Source organism: Piliocolobus tephrosceles, chromosome 11 (assembly GCF_002776525.5).
Source record: "Piliocolobus tephrosceles isolate RC106 chromosome 11, ASM277652v3, whole genome shotgun sequence".
In the NCBI taxonomy this organism is placed as follows: Eukaryota; Metazoa; Chordata; class Mammalia; order Primates; family Cercopithecidae; genus Piliocolobus; species Piliocolobus tephrosceles.
Genome location: NC_045444.1, coordinates 110,399,545 through 110,424,034, shown reverse-complemented (window position 1 = coordinate 110,424,034; position 24,490 = coordinate 110,399,545). Strand labels below are relative to the sequence as shown.

Genomic DNA, 24,490 nt, shown 5'->3' with positions numbered 1-24,490 from the left:
GCCCCGGACCCCTGTCCCACCGCGCTCCTCCAACCAGGGAACCCCGACCCGCGGTGTCGCAGTAGCCTGGGACCTTCGTCCCGGTCTCTCTCCCTTGCAGGGTTTAGCCTGGTACTCGGAAGGTGTTTCTTGGCCCTCCCGGGTCAGTTCCAAATCGTCTCCTCTGGAAGCCTGGAGGACCGGCAGCTGGTCGCCGCGGGCACTGGTGCCCGGGTTTGCTTCTTTGCGAGGAACCTCCAACCGCCTTCGCTGTCTTCCTTCTCCTGTACTCAGGGATTTCACGCCACGCCAGGCCTCTAGATCAGTTATTTTTGCCATGGCTGCTAGAATACCTGAACTCTTATTTACTAAATAGGTTTTTGTGAAAGTGACTCATTTTAAAAAAAGATTTAGATGCATTTATTTTAAAAGGAAATTTTATTTATATCATTAGGAAAACTAACATTACTCACCAGAGTAAACTAATAACTAAAACGTGTTAATTGGTGTGCACACAGAGTCCTCTCTTGTACTGTGACATTGGGCATTGGATGCCCACCGCGCTTTGGGAAACACTGATTGGGTCCAGTTTTCTCATTTCTCCTAAGAGGACACCGAGGCTGGTGGAGGTGTAGCTTGTCGCTAAGTCACAGAGATACTGGTGAAGCCAGAAATGCAGTCCAGGACTCCCACCAGCTCTGGGCCTGAGTGATTGGATTGGAGCAATATTTATGATTCGACTTTAAACTTTAGCGTCTTTCAAATCCTAAAGGTTTACAATGTCAGTAGCTTTCCGGTGGGAATTTGAAGGAAATGACTGATGTTTATTGAATGAGACTGTGTTTCCTTGATGCAATGAGCCGTCTTAAATAGGGATAGTCCACAAGTCCAGAGGCTTTCTGGAGGATGGAAGGTACTGCTGTTCTCTTAAAGCTGAAGGCATAGTCTCTAGCCTTGTGTAATTATACCTTTTGAAGTAACTTTGACCCTGTCCTGAATGGGAAGAGAAAGCATGAAGCCCCCAACTCCTGTTGGTGCTTTGGATTTTGCTTTTGAGGGAGCTTGTGCCTTTTTCCTCAATTAGATAACAAGCTGGTTATGAGCAGGCAGTGGCCTCTCCTTGCTGGTTCACTTGTAGCTGACTTCAAGCAAGGAGGGGAGTGATTGGTAGGACCTGGGTGTGGGTGTGTAAAGCAGAAATGTGTGAGAGAGATCGAGTGCATGAAACATGGGGAGAAGATGGGGACCTGAAAAAGGCAAGGGCAGAATAATGACTTTTTTTTTTTTTTTGAGATGTTGGCTTGCTCTGTCACCAAGGCTAGAGTGCAGTGGTGTGATCTCGGCTCACTGCAACCTCCGCCTCCCAGGTTCAAGCGATTCTCCTGCCTCAGCCTCCTGAGTAGCTGGGACTACAGGCGCCCACCACCACGCCCAGCTAATTTTTCTATTTTTGGTAGAGACAGGGTTTCTCCATGTTGGTCAGGCTGGTCTCAAACTCCTGACCTCAGGTGATCCACACGCCTCCGCCTCCCAAAGTGCTGGGATTACAGGCATGAGCCACTGGTGCCCGGCCAGAATAATGACTCTTGCATGATGTGAATGTAGATGCAAACAACAGTCTTTAAAAGTTAGCAGCCTTTATTCAGTCAAATATTTTATTCATGACTCATGCGTGTTGGGTAAGTTGCTGAATATTTGAGATTGCTGGTCAGGAGCAGTGCTGATAAATGTTTTTGGAAAGTGATTACTAAGCTGCTCTGGGACTGAAACGTTCTAGGGGAGCTTGCATCTGCTCGCTTTTTCACTCATGCACCGCTGTTACTGCAGAGCCCAGGTAGATGACTGGACCAGGAGGGGGTTGGCGTTTGAGGTTTCTGTTGTGTTCAGGCTCTTGCAACTTCCTTGAAGGGAGAACAACCTTTTTAGTAGGTGCTACACTTCATGAGATGTAATGAAAGCACATTGGCGTGGGTTTTTTCTTGGTGTTGGCCATGGTGGTTTGTTTTCACATTGTCATAAATACGTGTCGTGCTCTTCACTCATTTACTCATTCATTTAGAAAACGTTTTTTGAGTGTCAGGCCCTGAGGATATAACAGGGGTCAAAAGCCACAGTACCTTGGCCAGGCAAGGCGGCTCACGCCTGTAATCCCAGCACCTGTGTGGGGCCCATGCTAGACCTGTCGGGGAGAGAGACAGCTGACAGCTAAGTTGCTCTTTCTCAAGGGCTGAACAGTCTAGTGAAGAGATGGCACCTAAGTAGTCAGCATCCGGTGCTGGGAAGACATAGGAAGGGGAGGCTCTTTGGGCTGGGGCCAGGTTATGGGGACAGCCTCCTAGAGAAGGTCTTTGAGCTGGTCTCCATGCATAGAGGAGTGGCATCTAGAAAAAAAGGAGGGATGCACCCCCATCCCAGGCAGAGGGAAGGAGGAAAGGACAGGAGGGAATTGTAAGAGAAAGAACCATAGCTATTTCTAAGTAACCAGAGCAAAAGGTGTACAGTGACAATCACTTGAACCCGGCAGGCGGAGGTTGCAGTGAGCTGAGATCACGCCACCGCACGCCAGCCTGGGCAACAAGAACAAAACTTTGTCTGAAAAAGTTTTTGTTTTTTAGAGACAGATATTGCTCTGTTGTCCAGGCTGAGCGCAGTGGTGCGATCGTAGCTCACTGCAGCCCGATCCCCTGGACTCAGCATCCAGTGCTGGGAAGACACAGGAAGAGGAGGCTGCTTCAGCCCCTCAAAATGCTGAGATTACAGGTGTGAGCCACCATGCCTGGTGAGCATCCAGTTTTGGAAAGGTCTTCCTGTGTGCCACTCTTAGGAATTTGGACCTTATTTTTCAGGCAGTGCAGAACGATCAAAGAGTTCAAAACAAGCAAATGACATGATCGGAATTTGTAATTTAGAAATAACAATAGCTAACCTGTTGAAAGTCCCTTTATGAGTACAGAATTGGACCTTATGTGTTATTGGATTCAATCCTCACACTCCCTCCCTATAAGGTGGATATAGTCCGCTTCTCTTATCAGCAGTTCCAAAATTTAGTGCATTCTAAACATCAGAAGTGTGTATGTGTGTGTGTGTAAATTGGACCTGAAAACTCATTTGGTGCTAAAATTTGGCCTGAACAAATGAGACTATAATCTTTATGTACTTCATGCATCACAGTGATGTGATCTCGGCTCACTGCAACCTCCGCCTCCCAGGTTCAAGCAATTCTCCTGCTTCAGCCTCCTGAGTAACTGGGATTACAGGCACTCGCCACCACAGTCGGCTAACTTTTGTCTTTTTAGTAAATACAGGGTTTCACCGTCTTGGCCAGGCTGGTCTTGAACCCTAACGTCATGATCCACCCTCCTTGGCCTCCCAAAGTGCTGGGATTACAGGCACAAGCCAGCAGCTTTTTACATTTAAAGTAGGGTCCAGCTGAAGTGAATTCATTTTACAAATGCTGAAAGCAGTAAGAACTAGCTGAGAGCATTTTGAGAGGAAAGGTGAAAGGTATGAAGATCTTCCTGAAGTTAGTGTCTGCTTTTGTAAAATCTAGGCCAGTGGTTCTGGGCCAGGGGTGGTTTTTACCCTCAGGGGACATTTGGAAATATCTGGAGACATTTTTAGTTGTCATGACGTCGGGGAGGTGATATGGTTTGGCTGTGTCCCCACCCAAATATTATCTTGAATTGTAGCTTCCATAATTCCCATGTGTTGTGGGAGGGACCCAGTGGGAGATAATTGAATCACGAGGGCAATTTCCCCCATACTGTTCTCGTGGCAATGAGTAAGTCTCAGGAGATCTGACGTTTTTACAAGGGAAAACCCCTTTCACTTGGTTCCCATTTTTCTCTTGTTGGCCACCGTGTAAGACGTGCCTTCTGCCTTCCACTGTGATTGTGCGGCCTCCCTAGCCACAGGGAACTGTGAGTCCATTGAATCTCATTTTGTTTATAATTACCCAGTTTCTGGTATGTCTTTATTAGCAGTGTGAAAATGGACTAATACTATATGTGACTAATACTGGCATCTAGGTAGAGGGTAGGGGTGCCTCTCAGTATCCTTTTATACCCCACACCAAAGGATTATCGAGCCCCAAATGTCAGTAGTGCTGATGTTGAGGAACCCCAGTCCAGGCTTCATGTACTTGTTTATCTGGCCTCTCTAGAACACTGGTTCTTTAACTTGAGTGTGCATCAGAATCACCTGGAGGTCCTGTTGAAACTCAGGTTGCTGGACCCCACCCCCAGAGTTTCTAATTTGGAAAGTCAGGTGGGGCCTGAGAGTTGGTATTTCTGCCAAGTTTCCAGGTAACGTTGATGCTGATGCTGCTAGTCCAGGGACCACACTTAGAACCACGTCTCTACGAGAAAGGAGGGTTATTTGTCACTGTGCTTGCTTATGTACAATCACTAAGAAAGAATACTGAATACAGAAGTTAGTCAGGCATGGTAGTGTGCACCTGTAATCCCAGCTACTTGGGAGACTGAGACAAGAGGATCACTTGAACCTGGTAGGCGAAGATTGAGGTGAGCTGAGATTGTGCCACTGTACTCCAGCCTGGGTGACAGAGCAAAACCCTGTCTCAAAAAAAATAAATAAATAAAAATAAAAGAATACTGCTTACATTTTATCCCTTTTTTTTTTTTTGTCACTTTCTGGGGTATATTTACCTGGGGTCATTCACAGATAGCCACCTAGTTCACTGTAATCAAACTACATATGACAAAGCTAGATACGATCAGCCCTCTAAAAAGTATTAAGCAAATATGGAATATCAAAGCTTAATGCCATTATACCTGGGAGTCACAGGTCATTAGTGGTTTCGGTGGTCAGCTTAGGGTTCTGCTTAGAAACCTTTATGGATTAAGGTGTCATGAATGGTTAATAGAAAATGGTACTTCTTCTTGTATGAAGTCATTTGTATTTTGCTAAAGTAATAATTACCTTAAGCTCTTTAAATTTCGCTCTTTTGCTAAACCTAAATTAGTATTTTTAACTTTAGTTTAAATTTCCTGAACTTTGGAACTAAGAATTTTTGTAAAGTATTATTATTATTATTATTATTTTTTTTTCAAGAGATGAGGTCTTACTGTTTTGCCCAGGCTGGATTTGAACTGCGCTCAAGCGATCCTCCTGCCCCAGCCTCCTGAGTAGCAGGAACTACATTGCTTGTGCCGCCATACCTGGCTAAAATTCTTTTTGTTGTTGTTGTCTTTTGTTTATTTTGAGGCAGGATCTCACTCTGTTGCCAAGGCTGGAGTGAAATGGCATGATCTCCACTCACTGTAGCCTCTACCTTCCAGGCACAGCTGATCCTCCCACCTCAGCCTCCCAAGTAGCTGGGACTATAGGCACATGCCACCACGCCCAGCTAATTTTTGTATTTTTAGTAGAGACAGAGTTTTTTTCATGTCATCCAGGCTTGTCTCAAACTCCTGGGCTCAAGCAGTGTGCCCACCTCAGCCTCCCAAAGTGTTGGGATTACAGGCGTGAGCCACTATGCCTGGCACCGGCTAAAAGTAGGACCGTCTTTCTATCTAGAAATTGTATTAAAAAAAAAAAAAAGAAACAAAAACAAGATAACTTCAGTAGTAAGTTTAAGAATTTGAACTACAGTGGTGACTTTCCTGATAGGGGAAGCAGAAAAGAAGACTCTGCTTTCAGAACAGAACTAAAATGGTGAGACAGTAGGAACCAGTATTTTTACTTTTTGGACTTTTTTGCTGTGGACTGCACCAAAACTGTAGACAGTCAGTTGATTGATACAATTTTTAAAAGGTAAAAGCTTTATAAAGCCTTATAAATCAGTTAAGGCTATAGGCCTACCGTCTTCACTTTTGAGAAACAAAGTTTGTGGATGGACGTGCTTATACTGTTGCATTAGGGGCTTATAGGCCAAGATTGGTTTCTGCAGGCAACTCAATTTTGTTTGTCCCAAGTTAAAGATAAATCTCATGTGATTTAAACTGTTTTAAGATATTGCACTTAGGCTGGGAAAGAGTAAAGATTACAGAAAACCAACTTTTAGATGTTTTTTAGCATTTTCCTTTTTTAAAAATTATACCAAATATTTAATATATTTGCTTCCACTTAGATATATCTAAGTTTATTAAGACGGTCTGGGGAAAAATTTGTATATTTACTGATTGTTCACATAGAAACAATCTTAAATAAACAACTTGATTTTTAAGTGTTATGCCTGGGAGGAAGCCTGGCATAGCTGGAATTCAGTAGTTAATACAGAAAACCAGGATGTTAACTGCTGTATTTTCGTTGTCATGCAGAGCCTACAAGTAGGCTTTAATTTGTGTTATAAAATGAACTGAAGACCTGAGAAGGCAGGAAGCCTGGGCGGCCACACATTTACTCCTGTATTGTTAGAGTGATCCTTCATTGTTACAATCATTTTCTTTTTATCGCATAGTTAAGAACAGAGGCTTGGGAGCCAGAATGCCTATTAGAATCCCAACCCTGTGAGCTTAGACAAGTTATTTAACCTCACCGTTAATGGACGCGAGTCCATTTTGTACCTGCTTTACAGAGTTTTGTGAGGATTAGGTGAATTAAATAATGTGGAACAGTGCCTGTCCCAGAGTTAGCTGTTATTGTTTTCATTTCCATTTATTTTCCATTTAATTGCTTTAATCTTATCAAAGACTAAACTGGCACAGATAAAGCACTATAGAAGTGTTTTAAGCTGCTATTATTTTCATTCCCATTTATTTTGCATTTTATTACTTTAATCTTGTGAAAGAGTAATGTTTCTGCTTACTCTGTATGCATGTTTGTGTGTGTGTGTGCACGTGCATGTGTGCAAATAAAAGAAATTTTCCTGTTTGAATAGGACAATACCATTGGAGGGGTTGTTTACAATCCTAAATTCTTAGAATTGTCTTTGAGTCATGGCTTTTATTTCCATATTTGGTTGCTTGCAGGTCATGTCAGTGATTAGTTTCCCTGAGACATCTTTCCCCTGCTGTATTTGAGATCCTGAAGATCGGGTTCATTGATTGACTAGAAAGACTGACACGTTATAGTCATACACATGGCTGTGATTTATCATAGCCAAAAGACGCAAAACAGAATCAGCACATGGGATGAAATCCAGAGGAAACCAGACACAAGGCTTCCAAGGGTCCTCTTCCTGTGGAGTCACAGGACATGCTAATTCAGATTGAATTAAGACAACATGTGTGAAATATTGTTTATCAGGGAAGCTCATTAGAGACTTTATTCAGTGTTAGAGGCTGGTCATGTAGGCACCCTTGGCCTAACACGTACCAAAATTCCAGACTCCCAGAAGGAAGGTAGGTGGTCAGCATAAACCACATATTTTATACAGGCATGGAGCACAGTGAGCCATTCTTAGGAGTTAGGGAATGGTGAGGCCCCCTCCGAATAAACGAGGTGCCAGACACCTGCCAAGGGCCAACCTTGCAAGCAAGCCTTTGTAAGGACAGCAGCATCAGGCCTGCTGTGGGAACTCTTTTCTGCCTACCTGCCCATAATAACCCTAGTGTTTATCCTCATCATCTTTTAAGCCTCATCTTTCAAAGCCTGTTAACTGGCTTCCTCGAGTTCCAGCATACTATACTTGGAGCTGTCCCACCAATCTCATATCTTTAACCAGGCTTTTATTGTGTCTTTCTTCTGCTCATGACCTTTCATTAGCTCCTTATGTAATCATGTCTGTAAAAGGACTTTGGGGGCCGGTGCGGTGGCTCATGCCTGTAATCACAGAACTTGGGGAGGCTGAGGCAGGCGGATTGCTTGAGGCCAGGAGTTTGAGACCAGCCTGGCTAACATAGTGAAACTCTATCTCTACTAAAAATGCAAAAATTAGCCAGGTGTGGTGGCACATGCCTGTAATCCCAGCTTTTTGGGAGGCTGAGGCACAATAATTGCTTCAACCCAAGAGGCAGAAGTTGCAGTGAGCTGAGATCATGCTACTGCCCTCCAGCCTGGGCAATAAAGCCGCAAGAATCTGTCTCAAAAAAAAAAAAAAAAGAAAGACTTTGGGAACTCCATAACTGGTCCCTGCTAAGCTTTAGTTCCACCTTTTATCTCTCACTTATTACAGTTCTTTTGTGTCCAGTAAGGTCAATGTGTGTTCTGCCCCACTCACATCTGGTACATTTCCCACGTGGGTGCCTTGGCCTTCCTACCAGGAACCTCCCTTGCCCTCTCTCCTGTATTCAAACCCTGCTTTGTCTCCTAGATCCACTTCAAGTTCCACCTCCTCCGTTGAATAATTCTTCCCAGCCCGTCATTCTCTGTCCTTTCTGAGCTTCCTTCAACACGCCGAGTGTATTACTGATGATGCCTAGTTAATTACAGTCAGGTATTAGTTCCTGTCGCTTTGTGTTTATTCACCTTATCTTCCCACATAGTCTGTACTCCACCAGGTACTGCATAACTAGCCACTGGTTGAATGATACAGACTTAACCATTTCTGCACAGTAGACATTTCCTCCGCTGCGTTTACCTTTAATAATCTGCTAGTTCTTTCCTAAGAAGCAGATTGTAATGTAATGAATATTTGTTTCTAGAATTTAGATATTCATCTTCCCTCTCTACAAAGTGTGCTCTGTAAATCTTTCTGAGAGTTGTTAAGATATGAGCACATATATACTGATTTCATGATGTATTTTTGTCATACTTCATGGTGAAATAATCTCTTTAACCATTCATTTTTCTTTGTCAACCACATACTACTTAGCTGAGAACACTTCTCTTCAAGGTCAAGAGGAATCTACAGCAGACCACCGTCAAAGAAATTTTAAGTAAAAAGTTGACTTTCTCTTTCTTTCTCCTCCTCTTTATACTTGATTTAGATACTTTCCATCAGTAGAGTTCAGTTTCAAAGGTTAATGGGGAGATGAGGGTGCTTGTAGTGAAACCAGTATTGATGGGGGGCATTTTTGGTTTCTAGGTTATGGTTTGTAGAAAATACAGCCTAGTATGGAATTCCTGGGATACCTGCAGTATCCCAAAGAGACTTCTTACTGCTGTGCTGCTCTCCCTGGCTGAAATCCTCTTCTCAGTTTCGTTTGCTTAACTCCCTCTCATCCATTCGAACTTCTTCTGCAATGTTTGCCAAATCCCCCAACCCACTGTCCCACCATTCCCACTCCCTAACATTAATCTACCATTTTGTTGTCCTGATAGCTCTTACCACATTGTATTATTATTGTTATTCATTTACATATTTGCCTTTACTAATTAAATGGTGACCTTTAAGATTTTTCTGGCTGGGCACAATGGCTCATGCCTGTAATCCCAGCACTTTGGGAGGCCAAGATGGGTGGATCACCTGAGGTCAGGAGTTCGAGACCAGCCTGGTCAACGTGGTGAAATCCCATCTCTACTAACAATACAAAGATTAGTCAGGCATGGTGGTGGATGCCTGTAATCCCAACTACCGGGGAGGTTGAGGCAGGAGAATGGCTTGAACCTGGGAGGTGGAGGTTGTAGTGGGCTGAGATGGTGCCATTGCACTCCAGCCTGGGCGACAAGAGTGAGACTCTGTCTCAAAAATAAAAATAAAATAAAATAAAATTTTTCTAACATGTAAAACAGTGTAAAGCTTATAGTAATGTCTCAAGTGTTAGTTTGATTGAATCAGTCAACAAATCTGTTAGGAAAAAGAAGCATGGAACATAATCTAAAAATAGGCCACTGTCTGGGTGTCATGACTCATGCCTGTAATCCCAGCACTTTGGGGGGCCGAGGTGGGTGAATCACTTAAGGTCAGGAGTTTGAGACCAGGCTGGCCAACGTGGTGAGACACCTTGTCTCTACTAAAAATACAAAAATTAGCTGGATGAGATGTTGTGCGCCTGCAGTCCCAGCTACTCGGGAGGCTGAGGCAGGAGAATGGCTTGAACCTGGGAAGCAGAAGTTGCAGTGAGCTGAGATTGTGCCACTGCACTCCAGTCTGGGTGATAGTAAGATTCTCTTTCTTAAAAAAAAAAAAAAAAAAAAAGGCTACTGTTCCTATTACAAACTGTGCTTTTTTGTGGTTTCTTTGTGTTTCAAGATTTCTAGGCTACGGATAGAGTTTGAGACTTTTTTTTTTTTTTGAAATAGGGTCTCACTCTGTCTCCCAGGCTGGTGTGCAGTGGCACGATCAGAGCTCACTGCAGCCTCCACCTCCTGGGCTCAAGCGATCCTCTCACCTCAGCCTCTTGAGTTTCTGAGACCACGGACATGCACCACCATTCATGGCTAATTTTTGATTTTTTTGTAGAGATGGGGGTCTCACTATGTTTCCCAGGCTGGTCTTGAACTCCTGGGCTCAAGTGATCCTCCAGCCTCAGTCTGCCAAGTAGCTGGGATAACACACATGTGTCACCATGCCCGGCTAATTTATTTTTATTTTTGGAGAGACAGGGTCTTGCTATGTTGCCAGGTTGGTCTCAAGCCCCTAGGTTCAAGTGATCCACCCACCTTAGCCTCCCAAAGTGCTGGGATTACAGGTCTGAGCCACTGTGCCTGGCCAGACTTTTTGTAATGTAAGAAAGTATTGCCTGGATCCTCCATGTACTCCAGCCTGTCTAGATTATTCCTGCTCTTCAGTGATTAGTTTCTAGGCTTCTTGATGGCACAAGGATCACAAAAAATTGTTTTTATGCTAACAGTGAAGAGATTACAGCAAGAATTGTTTTGAGAAAAAACCAAACAACAACAACAACAAAAAACATCTGCAGGTTTTCAGCCATCTGGCTTCTGGAAGGGTGGTATTTGTTTAAAGGGGGTGCAAATGCTGGGGCCACCCGGTGGCTTCCTCCCTGGATAAAATCTGCCTGCGGTGACATCAGCAGTCTAATTCTTGGTCACAGACCCTTGAAGCTGTCCCGTAATTCCTCCCCTAGATTGTGGGAGGGGATGGAAATTTCTGTTTTTCTCAGCCAATCTAATTCTCCTCTACACAATGAGGCTGGTTTCTCTGCCTTTTAATTTAGAGAATAAATTCAATAACAATCTAGTGTTTTCTCTCTCTGTTACCAAAGGAGAAAGACTTCTTTTTGCAGCGAGAATGAACAGGGCAGAATTCCGGAGACTCTTTGGAAGGAAATTGCTATTTATTCGATAAAAACAGATGGCACTGATGGCTATGTTGTTGCTTCTCCCTTTCAAGCAAACGTCTTAATGTTATAGAAACCATCTAGCATGCCAGAAGTACACTTTTTTTTTTTTCCTGTATCCCCTGGAAGTACTGTCAGACTAGGAAAAAATATCCTTTGCTATAGGTGACAGAAATGTTCACAGATTTACCAAGATTTGAATTAGTATCAGCATCCCTAAGAATGACCAGAAATTCACATTTTCTCAGAATTACTGTTTGCCCAGAGTTTAAAAGAAATCAGGGCTTAATTTGTAACATATAGTCTGCCCTTTTTAGATGATTAATCGATCTCTTTTTATCAGTTTAGAATTTAAAGATGGTTAAATTGCTTTAATTTAGCTGTTTTTGGAGTGATTAGGGTGTGTTTTCAAGAAAGTTTAAAGAAGACATTCAGTTTTAGAGATGTTGCTGTTTCAGGCCAGGTAGAACTTGGCGTGATTTGATAGAAATAATCATGTGCTAGTTGAGTCTGCTTATTAAAGCATGGACATCAATTTCAAGGTAATCGACTGGGCGCAGTGGCTCACGCCTGTAATCCCAGTGCTTTGGGAGGCTGAGGTGGGAGGATCCTGAGGTCAGGAGATGGAGACCATCCTGGCTAACACAGTGAAACCCTGTCTCTACTAAAAATGCAAAAAATTAGCTGGGCATGGTGGTGGGCGCCTGTAGTCCCAGCTACTCGGGAGGCTGAGGCAGGAGAATGGCACAAACCAGGGAGGCAGAGCTTGCAGTAAGCTGAGATCGCGCCACTGCACTCCAGACTGGGTGACAGAACGAGACTCCGTCTCAAAAAAAAAAAAAAAAAAAAAATAGGTACTCATACTGGTGATACATACTAGAAAATATGTATTGAACCCAAATGTATATCCTTATGGAATTACAGGTTTAAAAATATTTCCAGTGCCCTTTTGGTATGGGGGAAAAAAAAAAGAAAAAATATTAGGCCAGGTGCAGTGGCTCACACCTGTAATCCCAGCACTTTGGGAGGCCGAGGTGGGCGGACCACTTGAGGCTAGGAGTTCAAGACCAGCCTGGCCAATATGGTGAAACCCTATCTCTACTAAAAATACAAAAATTAGCTGGGTGTGATAGTGCACGCCTGTAGTTCCAGCTACCTGGGAAGCTGAGGCAAGAGAATAGATTGAACCTGGGAGGCAGAGGCTGCAGTGAGCTGAGATCACACCACTGCCTTCAGAAAAATATTAATGACTCCTGCAATATGCCTCCTGGTTTGTGAGTCAGTGGTTTTCAGAGGAAAAAATCGTACCTTGAATCTATCTTTGCTCCTACTATATTGTGGCTTAAATAGATGAGGCTTTTGAGACTTAGTGATTCCCTTAAATGTATTTTAACCTTGTTTTTAATTAGCTCTTTGATAGAGTTTAACAGTAGAAGAAATAAGAAGGAATCCTTCTACTTATTATGATCATCAGGCATATTTTTCAGCAGATCAAAGATTAATCTCCCTGGAATAAACACTTTATTCTTAATTGTAACTGTGGTTATAACTCCACTTTTCATATATCTACTATAGGAAGGTAAAGCATGCAGAAGTTTTATCCTTGGTAGACAGGATGACAAACATTGTATGATATTTAAGAGTAATAATTTTATTTTGTACTTCCAGTGACTGCTTGCATTTTTAAGGATTCAAATTAGCACTTGTGCAAAATGGGAGTCCTATATTTCAATTAAGGGTTGAAATGGAGTTATTTGTACTATCTACTTTGAAATCCTTGGCATTCAATAAATGCCAATTGCTTTTTAGTTTTAATTTTAACCTCAGATTCCTACGTATTCTTAAAGGTATATTATTTATTTGGAACAGAAAGCATGGTGTCAGCTTGTGCAGCGTAACAAACCACCTCAAAACTCAGTGGCTTAAAACAGCAGGGATTTGTCATTGTCATGAGCCCACGGGTCACCTAGGCAGTGCTGCTAGCCTCAGACAGGCTCACTCATGCTTGTGGCCAGCCATGGGCCAGCTCTGCTGAGCTTAGCTGGACTCTTTCTCATGCCTGGGAGTGAGCTCACTACAGGCAGGCCGAGGATGGCTTCAGCTGGGACAGTTGAGCTCTCCCATGTCGTCATTTGTCCTCTGGTAGACTGGCCCCTGTGGTTTATGTGACATGGCAGTCTTCCAAGACAGGGAGTGAGAGCAAACCAAGCCTCTGGACTCAGTACTAGCAACCCATTCAGCCACATTATTTTGAACAGAGCATCACTAGCCAGCCCATATTCAAGGATCAGAGAAATAGGCCAGGTGCAGTGATTCATGCCTGTAAGCCTGGGAGGCCAAGGAGGGCAGATCACATGAGGTCAGGAATTCGAGACCAGGCTGGTCAACATGGTGAAACCCCGTCTCTACTAAAAATACACAAAATTAGCCTGGCGTGGTGGTGCATGCCTGTAATCCCAGCTACTCAGGAGGCTGAGGCAAGAGAATCGCCTGAACCCTGGAGGTGGAGGTTGCAGTGAGCTGAGATCAAGCCACTGCACTCCAGCCTGGGTGACAGAACCAGACTCCATCTCAAAACAAAAACAAGACTCAGAGAAATATATTCCATCTCTTGATGGAAAGAGCTGCAAAATGGCTGATCGTAAGGAGCATGGATACAGAGAGGAGTAAAGAATCGAGCACATTGTGTTTTAAATTGTTTCACCGCAGGCACTTACAAACTATATTGCACACTGTAGCTAGACTGGGCTAAATCTAGACCTGGAGGTAGTGAGAGACTTTGTTGGAATCACCACTCCTATTTAGCACAGAGGTCAGTGTTTCTTTGAACCAAGTGAGCTTTGAAGTTAGACCTGAACTGTTCCATACTCTGATTTATTTGGGGGGAAAAAGTAATTTAATGCTTCTTATTTCCTTATTGTTTAGGAGTTACGGCTTTGGTGGATAAAGTGTGGATTTCTAAAAAGCCTTTTAAAAAGTTTTACTGATTTACCATATAAGGCTGCTTTGCTTTGAATTGTTTACTTTGGTAATGTTTTGAAAGATGAACTTCCACCGTCTTCTGATAAGAGAGAAAGTTGGTCAGGCAACTAACTGAAGTCAGTGTGATGCAGTGCTGCTGTTGGTTTCTATGATTTTCAGACTATCTCTCCTTGCTTCTGCTTCCTTAGAATGTGTGTAGAATGAAGGCAGAAGCGCCTGCCATCCCTGCTGTCAGGATGTGGCACCTCGTTCTCAACAGACCACAAGCTTTTCATAAATCTCTCTCTTTTTTTTTTTTTAAGAGAAGGTGGTAGAGTAGAGGGAAGTTCAGGGAGGTGCAGGGAGGTGGGAAATGACAGAGTTGCTTTTCATGAATCTTGATGTGTGTCTAGAATGCAGGAAGTGGCCTTGTGTGTGCCACAATAGTTCAGTGTTGTGAGCTTGCAAGAAGTTAAGCAGGAGGTTGGGTGTGGTGGCTCACACCTGTAATCCCAGCACTTTGGGAGGTCCAGTTGGGCGGATCCCCTGAGGTCAGGAGTTCAAGACCAGCCTGACAAACATGGTAAAACCCCATCTCTACTAAAAATACAAAAATTAGCTGGGCATGGCGGTGGGTGCCTGTAATCCCAGCTACTAGAGGGGCTGAGGCAGGAGAATCGCTTGAACCTGGGAGGCGGAGGTTGCAGTGAGAAGAGATCGAGATCACACCATTGTACTCTAGCCTGGGCCTAAAGAGCAAAACTCTGTCTCAAAAAAAAGAAGTTAGAAGTTAGGCAGGGACACATGTTGCTGGAGGCACAGTTTATTGCCTTGTAACTTTCAGGCCCAAGAGGTAGGTGCCTTTTGAGAGCATCTTCTCCTTCACTGTCTTTCTGCATCTGATGTCTTTGCCAGCTCTGCTGGCCCTGCCTTCTGCTCACTGTTCCTTTGGGAATGATGCTGTCAAGGCCCCCGGCTACCCAGGCACCTCTAGTCTGGTGTCCAGGTCCATGTCTCCTTTTTGGTGCTGGGGCTCTCTCACCTCTACAATAACATCTGCAGACGTGTCAAATCCCCTGAGTCATTGGGGGCAGATGGTGCTCCAGAATCCCAAGCCTGACCCAAGGCACAAGTTCATGTCGAAGGCCAGCATAGGCCAGGGTGAGCGTCCTCAGTAATGGACAACTGAAGCCTCTGGTGTCTGCCTTGTTGAAAAAAGGAAAGTCGTGCCACTATATTTGAAATTGCTTCTGATTCCAGTGACTTCTGTTTTTGCTTTTGGTGGGGACAGCAATTTAAAGGATACACTCTTAGGGAGTGGAACATTTTCACATGTAGAATTTTAGGTAGCCACTCTTGAAAATCAGACAAAATAAGTCCCTAAGTGCCTCAAGGCTCATTGCGCAAAGTGTTTAATTGTGGCTCACTGGGGAAGTCAGCAGGTACCCTGCTGTTCTGTCAGAACTCAGCCTCCGCATCTTTTCTCTGGGGTTCTCACAAGAAGCCCAAGACATTGTCTGCCTTGGAGGGGGGTTCTCTTCTCCTCCCCTTCTCCTGTCCCTTGTCAGCCTCCCTACCTGCCCTGCCAGCCTGATGTAGTATGGATGCCTAATTTAGTTATATGATTTGATACAAGCATACCTTGTTTTATTGTGCTTCTCAGATACTCCATTTCGTACAAATTGAAGGTTCATGGCAACCATGCATCAGGCAAGTCTATCTGTGCCATTTTTCCAATATGTTGTGCTCATTTTGTGTCACTGTGTCACATTTTGGTAATTCTTGCAGTATTCCAAACTTTATTATTATATCTGTTGTGGTGGTCTGTGTTCAGTGATTTTTTGATATTACTATTGTAATTGTTTTGGGGAGCCACAAACTGTGCCCATATAAGATGGCAAACTTAAATGATAGTGTGTGTGATCTGAATACTCCATCACAGGCTGTTACCCTGTGTCTGTCTGTCTGTCTCTCTCTCTCTTTCCCTCCCTCCCTCCCTCCCTCTATGCCCCCCACCTCCCTCCCTCCCTCCCTTCCTCCCTTCCTCCCTTTCCCCCTCTCCCTTCAGGCCTCCTTATTCCCTGAGACACAACAATATTGAAATTAGGCCAGTGAATAACCCTACAGTAGCCTCTGAGTGTTCGAGTGAAAGGAAGAGTCACATGTCTCTAACTTTAAATCAAATGTTGGAAATGATTAAGCTTAGTGAGGAAGGCACATCAAAAGCTGAGACAGGCCAAAAGCTAGGCCTCTTGCACCAAACAGCCAAGTTATGAATGCAAATGAAAAGTTATTGAAGGAAATTAAAAGTGCTAATCTAGTGAAAACATGAATAAGAAAGCAAAACAGCCTTATTGATGATGTGGAGAAAGATTTAGTGATCTGAATAGAAGATCAAACCAGCCACAACATCCTCTTAAGCCAAAGCCTCATCCAGAGCAAGGCCTTAATCCTCTTCGATTTTATGAAGCCTGAGAGAAGTGAAGAAGCTACAGAAGTAAAGTTTGAAGCTAGCAGAATTGGCACATTAGGTTTAAGGAAAGAAGCAGTCTACATAACATAAAAGTACAAAGTGAAGCATCAAGTGCTAATGTAGAAGCTGCAGCAAGTTATCTAGAAGATCTAGCTAAGATAAGTGGTGAAAACAAGTACATTAAACAATAGATTTTCAATGTAGACCAAACAATCCTTTTGGAAGAAGATGCCGTCTAGGACTTACATAGCCAGAGAAGAGAAGTCAGTGCCTGGGTTCAAAGCTCCAAAAGATAGGTTGACTTTCTTCTTGGGACTAATGCAGCTGATAACTTTCAAGTTGAAGCCAATGCTCATTAACCATTCCAAAAATCCTAGGACTATTAAGAATTGTTGGCCGGGCGCGGTGGCTCAAGCCTGTAATCCCAGCACTTTGGGAGGCCGAGACGGGCGGATCACAAGGTCAGGAGATCGAGACCACCCTGGCTAACATGGTGAAACCCCGTCTCTACTAAAAAATACAAAAAACTAGCCGGGCGAGGTGGCGGACGCCTGTAGTCCCAGCTACTCGGGAGGCTGAGGCAGGAGAATGGCGTGAACCCGGGAGGCGGAGCTTGTAGTGAGCCAGGATCCGGCCACTACACTCCAGCCTGGGCGACAGAGCGAGACTCCATCTCCCCGCCTAAAAAAAAAAAAAAAAAAAAAAGAATTGTTAAAGCTACTTTGCCACGTGCTCTATAAATGGAACAACAAAGCCTGGATGACAGCATTTCTGTTGACAGCATGGTTTACTGAATATTTTAAGCCCATTGTTGGGACCTACTGCTCAGAAAAAAAGATTCCTTTCAAAATATTATTGCTTATTGGCCAGGAACGGTGGCTCATGCCTGTAATACCAGCATTTTGGGAGGCCAAAGCAGGCAAATCACTTGAGGTCACGAGTTTGTGACCAGTCTGGACAACATGGCAAAACCCCGACTCTACTAAAAATACAAAAATTAGCCAGGCATGGTGTTGCACATCTGTGAGTCCAGCTACTTGGGAGACTGAGGCATGAGAATCTCTTGAGCCTAGGAGGCAGAGGTTTCAGGGAGCTGAAATCATGCCACTGCACTCCAGCCTGGGTGATGGAGTGAGACTCTGTCTCAAATATATACATATATATACACACATATATATCTACACATACACACATTTGTATATATATAAAAATATATACCCCCCCACACACATATATATATTTACTTATTGAAAATGCACCTAGTCACTCAAGAACTCTGAGGATGGAGACATACTAGGAGATTAATGTTGTTTTCATGCCTGTTAATACAACACTCATTCTGTAGCTCGCGGATCAAGGAGTAATTTCAACTTTCAAGTTTTATGATTTAAAAAATACACTTTTGCTGGGCACAGTGGCTCATGCTTGTAGTCTCAGCACTTTGGGAGGCTGAGGTGGCAGGATCACTTGAGCCCAGGAGTTTATGACCAGCCTGGGCAATATAATGAGACCTTATCTCTACAAAAACCTTAAAAAAGTTAGCCAGGTGTAGTGGTATGTGCCTGTAGTCCCAGTTACTGGGGAACCTGAGGTGGGAGGATCCCTGGAGCCTGGGAGGCATAAGTTGCAGTGAGCCATGATTGTGCCACTGCACTCCAGCCTGAGTAACCAAGGGAGACCCTGTCTCAAAAAAAATTTTTTTTTATAAGGCTACAACTGCCATAGATAGTGCCTCTGATAGATCTGGGCAAAGTAAGTTGAAAACCTTCTGGAAAGGATTCACCATTCTAGATGTCATTAAGAACATTCATGATTCTTGAAAGAAGGTTAAACTGTCAATATTAACAGGAATTTGGGAGAAGTTGATTCCAACCCTCATGGATAACTTTGAGGGGTTCAAGCCTTCAGTAACTGCAGATGTGGAAATAGCAAGAGAATTAGAATTAGAAGTGGAGCATGTAGATGTGACTGAATTGTTATAATTTCATGATAAAAGCTGAATGTATAAAGAGCTTCATATGGATGGGCACAGAAAGTGGGTTCTTGAGATGAAATCGACATCAATGAAGATGCCATGAACATTGTTGAAATGGCAGCAAAAGATTTAGAATATTCCATTAACTTAGTTGATGGGGGAGCAGCAGGCATTGAGAAGATCGACTCCAATTTTGAAAGAAGGCCTTAATCCTCTTCGATTTTATGAACCCTGAGAGAGGTGAGGAAGCTGCAGAAGTAAAGTTTGAAGCTAGCAGAATTGGCACATTATGGGTAAAATGGTATGAAGTTGCATTGCATGCTACAGAGAAGTCTTTTGGGAAAGGAAGAGTCAATCGATGCAACAAACTTCATGGTTGTCTTATTTTAAGAAGTTGCCACAGCCAAGCCAACTTTCATCACCGACCATCCTGACGGATCAGCAGCATCAACACTGAGGCAGGACCCTCCACCAGCAAACTGATTACCCCTCGCTGAAGGTTCAGATGGTCGTTAACTATTATCCCTTGCTGAAGGTTCAGATGGTCGTTAACTGTTATCCCTCGCTGAAGGTTCAGATGATCATTAACTATTATCCCTTGCTGAAGGTTCAGATGGTTGTTAACTTTTTTTAGCAATAAAGTATTTTAAAACTAAGGTATGTACATTGATTTTTAGATGTAATGCTACTTCACACTTAACAAGCTATAGTGTAACCACAACTTGCGTATGGGAAACCAAAAATTTGTGTGACTCACTTTATTGCGACATTCGCTTTATTGTGATAAACCTGCAGTATCTCTGAGGGTTATAATAATCTCTGTGGTATGCTTTTTTTTTTTTTTTTGGAACAAAAAAGCTGACCATTTCATAAACATTTTCTTGGAACGCCAGGTCTTCATAACTATTTGTAATGATTATATAAGCTATTGAATTACTCTAGCATTAACCGATTTCATTTTTTAACGTATTTTCCCCATTTTTACTCCTTGGATAAGGCTTATATGAAGTTTTTTAAATTTGTAGGTCTTTTTTTATTCTATTAAATAATTTTTATAGAACCAATTTCCAAGCCTGGAATTCCTTAATCAAAGCATATCATTAGTGGTGTTGTCATTATTATTATTGGGCAGTTGTATTTGTTTCTCTCTCTATTGGAGCAAAATTCTTGCCCAAGAGTTAGTTCTAATTTACAATTCTGACAAAGAAGTATGAGAGCCCTAGAAGTGGCATTTTGTTATTGTTTTGAGTTATTCATTTGCTTTCCCTGCACAGTAGTACATTTTAAAAACATTTAAATCTGAAATATTTAACATAAGAAAGAATCAATTTGGGAATTTTATTTATTTGGAAAATAAATGAATCATCTACAGTGCTGAACAATGATAAAGTGATGGGGCCAGGTACAGTGGCTCACACCTGTAATCCCAGCACTTTGGGAGGCCGAGGTGGGCGGATCGCTTGGGGACAGGAGTCCAAGACCAGCCTGGCCTACATGGTGAAACTCTGTCTCTACTAAAAATTAAAAAATTAGCCAGGCATGGTGACACATGCCTATAATCTCAGCTGCTCGGGAGGCTGAGGCACAAGAATCGCTTGAACTTGGGAGGCAGAGGTTGCAGTGAGCTGAGCTTGTGCCATACCGCTCCAGCTTGGAGTGAGATGGAGTGAGACTCTGTTAAATAAATACATAAATGAATGAATGAATGAATGAATGAATGAATGACAGAGGTTGCAGTGAGCTAAATAAATAATAAATAACAGAGGTTGCAGTGAGCTGAGCTTGTGCCATACCACTCCAGCCTGGAGTGAGATGGAGTGACACTGTTAAATAAATAAATAAATAAATAAATAAATAAATAAAGTAAGTAAGTACGTAAGTAAGTAAGTAAGTGATGGTAGTGGCATGCATACCCTGTAAGTTATATATGTATAACATAGTCACATGTGGAGATAGCTTTTCTCATTTGTTCCTGGAATATATTGCAGCTATAAGTCCTTGTTTCTCTAATTAAAAATGCAGAGGAGATAGGCGGTAGAAGCCCTCCATAGGAATGGTAGCGTGGAGAAGTTTGGAAAACATTTAGTAGGCTCTGAAAGCAATGACACAGTTCCTTTTTAAGGACCTTTTGGAAAAATATCAGACTATTGTTTTAAAACAACTTAAAAATAGAGCTTGGAAAAGAATGAACACATTTCTGAGGTTGTGGTTTTAAGGAAAGATTTCTTTTTCCCAGATTGATGTGGTCCTGGAACATAAAAGAAAATCTAGCCATTAGAAAAAGTGGGCAGAATAAGTAGCAGGAAAAACATTAGACGAGTTTATGTGGGTGTAAAATTGTCAAAATATTAAAGGAAAACATAAGCCGTTTTATCTTAGTGGAGAGAGTGGTTTAGACATTCAATCTAGACAACATATTGTGATTTCTACAAAAATAATACCAGCTGATCTTGACACTTTAGTGATTAGATGGTTTATTTATTTATTTTTTGAGACAGAGTCTTGCTGTGTCATCCAGGCTGGAGTGCAGTGGCGTGATCTCGGCTCACTGCAAGCTCCGCCTCCTGGGTTCACACCATTCTCCTGCCTCAGCTTCCCGAGTAGCTGGGACTGCAGGTGCCTGCCACCACGCCGGGCTAATTTTTTCTATATTTAGTAGAGACCGGGTTTCACCGTGTTAGCCAGGATGGTCTCGATCTCCTGACCTCGTGATCCACCCGCCTTGGCCTCCCAAAGTGCTGGGATTACAGTTTATTAATATCATCCTAGGCTTTTAAATAGTTTGCTCCTGTAAATATTACTAAACTGTATTATTATATTGCTTTCAACTTACTGAATAGTAGATTTTACTTCCAATTTACTGGATAGTAATTTTTTTAGTCTGGAATTTGTTGTATTTTAAATAAGTGGCCCAACTTAAAACTATTTTTACAACCATTTGGTAAATATTCTGGACATAATACAAAATGCATTCATATATTACTCATAGAAATAAGCATCTCTGTTTAATAGATAGGTTCTTGGGGTACAATGGTGTTAAGGGTTAAACTTAACATTGGTCTGATTTAACCTTGGAAGAGGAAGGGTCTGGTTTGAAAAGAGATGGAAGGGAATGCCAGGTGAGGGTGTGAAGACAAAGGTAGCGCCAACCATCCAGGCTAGTTGCCTCATTTAGAACCTGATTCCCAGACAAGGAGGGCCTTCTCTCAGCTGGGATGTGACCGACAGCTTTCAAACAAAAAACCCTAAGAGATCGTGGAAGTCTTGACAGTTTCCTAGTTTATTAGTTGGGTCCTAGCATGGGTCCAATTTGTGCCAACCAAACTGTATGCTGATGTTTGTCTTCCAAAGGAAGTAATATTGTGTTCAAAATGCTGGAGTCTAAGTAGATTCGATTTTGACTTTGGGCTAGTTTAAGTATTCTAAAACTGTATGAAATTAACATTAGACTTTTCCAGGTTCAATACTTGGTTGGAAGAGACAACCTTTAAGATTTTCTTCTCCCAGCAGAGTTCTCTGATGTCTGAATTGTGCCCGCCCCCTTTCCACGAGCACCAAGGAAGAGCACATGCCACTGGAAGCTTTGGGCCACCTATACATTCATGACCTAAGATGCTGGGGTTGATTCAAAGAGGTTTAGGACGTGTCAGCATTCCATTCTTCCTTTGACCTAAAAAAGTCGAACACGCAGGCAGCTGGCAGATTTACTTTGTGACTGTACAAATGAAGCCTGTGAGTGTGAAGTGGTGCTACATGAATCCTTAATCTCCAGGTGCCTTGGCCTTCGTCACCGTGTGTTTGGAGGTGGAGGAGAATCGTTGAACAGAGTTAATGCTTAGCAGGAAGTTGGCCTCTTGTTTATTGCAATGGTTTTGGCTTCATCCCCTATGTCGGAATATATCCATAAACATTCTGATTTAAGTAATATGGAATATAGTCAACATATTGCAATAATAAATTGGTCATTCATGTCTAAGGATCATCATTGGATGGAAGCATCCACTGATTCGTTTAGATGAAGAAGTTATGCTGAGATGGCATCCATCCTGTGATCTGCTCAGAAAACACTGTCTAGACAGAAGAGTTCTTGGTAGGGTGGGGAGGAAGGCAGATTTAGGGCATAAACTGAGCTGGACATATTCGGGGAATGTGAGGATGACAGCTCTCTGGGATGGAGGCTCTGGGATGGGGAGTCATAGGCACTAAGGTTGTCAGTTGAATCTGGATTCGAGACAACCACTGGTGGGTTCTGAGCATAGGAGCACTGTGATCCTGGTGGCTCCCTGGGAGAGGTAGCTGGGGGTCAGCACACTGGAGATGGAGCAGAGGGAGGCAAGAGTCCACTACTCCTGTGAGAGCAGGCTGACTGCTGTGTGAAAGATGGACCTAGACTGTGGTAGTCCTGCTGAGGATGACAAATGAGAATGGCAAACGTGATATAGAGGAATTATTGTTTACTTCTTAAAAAACAAACAGTGGCACCATTAACACACCCAAAGGAATGAGCAACAGCCAGGTGTGGTGTTACACACCTGTTGTCCCAGCTGCTCAGGAGGCTGAGGTGGGAGGATCATTTGAGTCCAGGAGTTCGAGGCTTCAGTGAGCTGTGATCACACCACTGCACTCCGGGAGACCTTGGGTGACGGAGTGAAACCCTGTCAAAAAAAAAAAATCTTTAAATTATCCTCAAATATCTATACATACCTTTTAGTTTGAATTAGGATTTAACTAAGTCTACATATTTTAATTACTTGATAGACCTCTAAAATCTCTTTAATCATAGGTTTGTCCTTCCTCTCTATTTTTTTTTTCCCTTGCAAATTATTTGTAGAAGAAAGTGAGTCATTTCTCTATGGAGTTTCCTGCAGTCTTGACTTTGCTGAATGGTGCTCAATATGTTCCCATGTCCTGTGTATTGCCTATCAATTGGTTGGTGGATCTAGAGGATTGATCCAGTTGTGTTAGCCCTAAGCCTTGTTTCTATCCAGTTCACATACAGAATAGCGTTAATCTCACTGTGGTGCTAAGTCATCTTATTTGTTTGGATAAATAAAGACCAACTACTAGTTTTACTTTAATCATATATAATAGTGTGTACGGATCTTGGGTAGAGTTGGACAGGTTCTAACAAATACATATACCCGTGGTCACCAACACCCAAAGCCTTGCCGTTCCCCTAGGAAGTTTTCTTTCTTCCGGTTGCATTCAGTCTTCCTCTTACCCCAGAAGCAACCACTATTCTGATTGTCCCTCTGGTCTCTGACTAGTTTTACTTGTATTTTTTGTTGTTGTTCTGCATCAGTGATTTTAATAAAGAAAAACAGGCTTCCAAGGAAAGATAACCAGGCCCACTGGTCTGCAGTCCTGTAAACAAAGTGATGTGATGCTTAGCTGAAGGCGAGGATAGCCACTGTCGAGAGTACCTTGTGTTCTGTACGGTTCAGCCGCTCTGTTTTAAGCAAAGATAAGCCTTGCCCATCTTTTTCCCTTGAGGAGGGATGCATCCACTGAGGCAAGTGAAAAGTGAAAAACTCCATTTTTCACCAGATGGTTTTACTTTGAGCTCCATTTTCTTGTCAGGATCCTGCACCAGCCATGCCTAGTGAGACTTTGTTTTATTGCAAGGTTTCCCACTGCCAGCTGTTCATACACAACGGGGCACTCTTCCTCCTGAAAGGAGAGGTGGCTCTGGAGGTTACATGCAGCTGTGCAGGTTCCACCCTGTTCTTCTCTTGGGCAGCGACCCACGTCCCTTTCTGGGATGTGTTTTCATGTGCTGCTGAAAATCATCTTTCCATGTAAATGTTTTCTGGCATACTGCACGTTATTAATACTTCCTCCTTAGGAGTTTCTCTCACGTTTCAGAAGTTCTGCCTATGTTTTGGCCACCAAGGAACATCCCTTTGCCATATACTGTGCAGCCCTCATGGGTCTGTGGCCGCGTGGGCCCAGCCTGCTGGGTGCGGTGGGTGCTTCCTGATCCCCCCGGGCACACTTGAGCAGCAGGTCACTGGTGTG

At 43.0% G+C, this 24,490-nt stretch overlaps 1 protein-coding gene across 1 annotated transcript in view; it reads left to right on the top strand.

Moving 5' to 3' along the window:
• The window catches only part of WDFY1 (WD repeat and FYVE domain containing 1), a 70,853-nt gene that overhangs the window by 1,140 nt on the left and 45,223 nt on the right, over nt 1–24,490 (top strand). The window lies entirely within an intron of this gene.